Source organism: Octopus bimaculoides, chromosome 1 (genome assembly GCF_046866305.1).
Source record: "Octopus bimaculoides isolate indiv1 chromosome 1, ASM4686630v1, whole genome shotgun sequence".
In the NCBI taxonomy this organism is placed as follows: Eukaryota; Metazoa; Mollusca; class Cephalopoda; order Octopoda; family Octopodidae; genus Octopus; species Octopus bimaculoides.
The window spans coordinates 138,377,802-138,382,177 of NC_142928.1; positions in this window are offsets into that span (position 1 = coordinate 138,377,802).

The following is a 4,376-nucleotide window of genomic DNA, read 5'->3' on the forward strand; positions in this document are numbered from 1 at the left end:
ACGCACACACATACAGTGAGAGAATGACAGAAAAATAGAGAACGACTGGAGTTGGGTGATAGGACAGACCACACACGGTCATAAATACCAGTTTAAAGACAAAACAAAATTTTGATGTTCACTTTTCTTGAAACAAATTATGAAACAAATACATCAAGCATGCGTGTGCGTATATGTGCGCGCGTACATATGTGTGAGCGCACGTACATGTGTGTGCATGCGTTTATGTATTTGTGTCTGTGTGGTATCTGAGTGAATTTGTATGTGTGTGTGTGTGCATATACATACATACCTATATATACTTAAGTATAACGACATCTCCACACACATACGCACATACATACAAACACACTCACACACACACAGACAGAGATAGGCACACACATATATTTACTATGAGGATATGTAAACCTCTTATAGAGATAGTTTTATCCAAGATACCCTGGTTTAATATATTATATTTTGAAGAGATATTTCTTCATCGCAGCAGGAGGCACGAAAAAGAGTAGCTCCGTCCAACTTGCCACTTCCCCAAAAACAGTATAGAAAAGAAGCTCAAACACACTGAAAGGTGGTGCTCCAGCATGGCCTTAGCCTATGGCTGAAACTAGTAAAAGTTAAAAGAAAACAAACGACACTACGCACGAGGCGCAGAAGAAAGCGTCTTAATTTAAGCAAGGCATCTATCCACTAACAGTGCTCAACCACGAATAGTAGAAATTAGAACAGTGTGGTTTGTTTGTAGATACAGTGTAGAGGGTTAGTAGGTTTGTTGTAGGTCAAATTAACTTCGGAGATATTTTCCCCCACACAGAAACTGCTGGAGCTACTCAGAGATATTGCAAGCTCTTCTGAATGCGTTACAATGACGGGAATACCTCTGTATTATCAGCAGCTATCTCAGGGTCATAAGCGTTTCGCATCTTTGTCTGTATGCTTCAGCTGAGTGGGATAGCGAAAACTGAATTAGGTTTTCTCCTGTGAATGGTTCCACTTGCCTTCTCTTGTCAATCACAACAACCTTGAAATGGTTTCAGCTGCCATGCCTACCTCCTTGGTAGCTTTTTTTCAGTTGGCTGGGTTTCAGATCATTCATGCGGGAAATTGCGTACCGATCTCACTGGAAAGTTGCGTCAGTTAGTTTCAATACATACAAAATAAGACCGAGTACCATTCTTTGACAAGGCCCTCATCTACCAAGTCCTGATATTTGGTCTGCTAGTGAGATGTGTCGAGTCTATCCTCCCAGCGATCTGTAAGTTCAACCATGATGATTGTTTTTGCTCGCCAGGAGTGCAGAAATATGTCTGGTCGGAGTGATGCTACCGCTAACTCCTCTGAGAAGACGAGTCTGCCCGTTAGGTTCACTTTCATTTCTCAGTCTAAGGTTGGTTATAAAATAGAAAACAGTCTCCCACTATTGTTGCCCTCGTCTGAGAAGTCATGTCATCTTCCCTAACTAATCTGATATCCTTGGTGGTGATGACTGCTGTTTCTTGGCTTTAACCCTCTGCAGGTTTGTCCATTTGGTGATTTCTGCAAGAACCTTATCATGCCTCCACTTGTACTATGAGCTCTCTCTTGCTCCTGACCATTTATTAACACTTCAGTACTCCACTGGTTCTCATTTTACCCATCCCGAAATAATGTAAGTTAAATTTGACCAGAATGAGATTTGAACGCAAAACGTAAATATTCGTAAATACCGTGTGACATATCCACCGCTCTCTCGAGATTGAAAATCTACCACCTTGGCTCTTACTCCAGCATTTAACATTGCCAGCTATTCGGCTGCCATGTCATACCGTAAATACAGTTATAGAAGCCTTGAGAGCAGCTGTATATAGTCGCTCAATTTGATAGAAAAAAAGCTATCAGATCTTTCTCACACCTCATCATCCTGTCTTCAAAAGATATGGACACTTTTAATGACATTTACTCCAAAATACACTGTGACTAAAACACTGACGTGATCAACATGGCTATAACGTTTTTGATCGCAATTTGAGCAGAGCTGAGCTGCCGCTAAACACCAACAGCCAATTCAACAACATTGTGCTTCTAACCAACGGGTGTGTTTCCATATAATCGTTAGACAAGCTAGAAAGAGCAACTGAATCTTGTTCAACAAACACTCTATCGTCTAAAAAAGAGACATTGGATTATGGTTAAGAAGTTCCCTTTGCAACCACATGGTTTTGGGTTCAGTCCCACTGCGCGACATCTTGGACAAGTATCTTCTACCATAGCTTTGGGTCAAACAATGCCATGTAAGTGAACTTGGTAGGTGAAACTGTGAAGAAGCCAGTGTGGAATCCAGTCGTAAATGTGTGTGTGTGAGTGAGTGTGTGTGTGTGTGTGTGTGTGTGTGTGTGTGTGTGTGTGTTTGTTTGTGTGTGTGTGTGTGTGTGTGTGTGTGTGTGTGTGTGTGTGTGTGTGTGTGTCTTTGTATTTACCCTACCACCGTTACTTAGCGGTTCGGCAAAAAGAACTATAAAATAAGTATTAGGCTTAAAAATAGTACTTCAGTCGAAGTATTCGACTAAACCCTTCAAGGCGGTGGTGCCCTAGCATGGCCGCAGTCGAGTGACTGAAACAAGTGAAAGATTAAAAGAAAAGATAAAAGAATTCTTGTAAAACAAGACGGGACGATCATGGCTGGAATGCTTTTGATGATAGATCAACTTACTCAAGGCTTACCTGGCTTTAAGCAACTACAACAAATCTTTTCAAGTTTAAATGGTTTCTCATAATTGGGCGAGACTGTCCCACATGGGAATCGAAACCAGGTCGTAGATTCGGTTCAGCAAGATTTGGTGCCGAACCACAGCAGCTGTCGTCTATACATTTTAAATAGAGCAGACAGAGAGATATTCAATTCAATTGCAGTCAGTAGAGACCTCACACACGCAAGTAATTAGTAATATTTATTTATTCAATGCTTACCACACACCCTATATATATATATATATATATATATATATATATATATATATATATATATATACATGTATGTATAAGAGGTTCAGTTATTCACATGTATATCACACACATATACACATAAATACGTACATAGATAGACACAAACGACAGATTCATATAGGGGGAGAAACAGATTGACAGACACATGCATACATACATACATACATACATACATACATACATACATACATACATACATACATACATAAGCACACACACACACAGATGCACATACAGGCACGAAGCTATCTACAGAAATACACACAAGCTATTTACAAGTTCAGATACTAAGGCACATTCATATATTGATATATGCAGGGATACGCATAGACAAACAAATACACAGATACCGATGCGAACATTCATACATAGGCGTTGTGTGCACGCCTGTGTGTATGCATAAACGCTTACACACGTAAGTAAAGATGTCTGGGCAGTTTCATAAGAGAATTTTTACAGCATACTTCTGCAAAGTAGTAAAAAGATAAATTGCATGTGCGTGTGTGTGTGTGTATACAGTAGAAAGAAAGAGTTAGCAGGAAAACAATCGGTATTAGTTTAGAGTAGTGTTTCTCAACCTTTTTACTCTAGCGTCACACTTAAAATAAATTACGTCTCAAGGAACTCCTGCACAAAATAAAAATTACTATAACTTTCTTATATTTTTTCATCGTAGTTCACGTGGTAAATATCATGTTGGCACTCCGTCGCTTACGACGTCGAGGGTTCCAGTTGATCCGATCAACGGAACAGCCTGCTCGTGAAATTAACGTGCAAGTGGCTGAGCATTCCACAGACACGTGTACTCTTAACGTAGTTCTCGGGGATATTCAGCGTGACACAGAGTGTGACAAGGCTGACCCTTTGAATTACAGGTACAACAGAAACAGGAAGTAAGAGTGAGAGAAAGTTGTGGTTGAAGAGTACAGCAGGGTTCACCACCATCCTCTACCGGAGCCTCGTGGAGCTTTAGGTGTTTCGCTCAAGAAACACTCACAACGCCCGGTCTGAGAATCGAAACCGCAATCCTATGACCGCGAGTCCGCTACCCTAATCACTAGGCCATTGCGCCTCCACGGTAAATATCATATATACAGTAGAAAGAAAGAGTTAGCAGAGAAACTATGGGTATTATATATATATATATATATATCTGTAAATAATACGACAATTATTCGGTAGCCATGATAAAACTCCGAGTTTCGGATGCCGGGGCGGAAACCCACGCCGCCATTTCTTCAGTTATCTGGCCATCGAAGGCCACATATTATTTACAGATAAATTCCTCTATTTACATAATATCGAGGTCTCTTTCTTTCTTTTGTTGTCTTACCTTTTCTATCAATATATATATATATATATATATATAGTCTATTCTATGGATTACCCAAAAT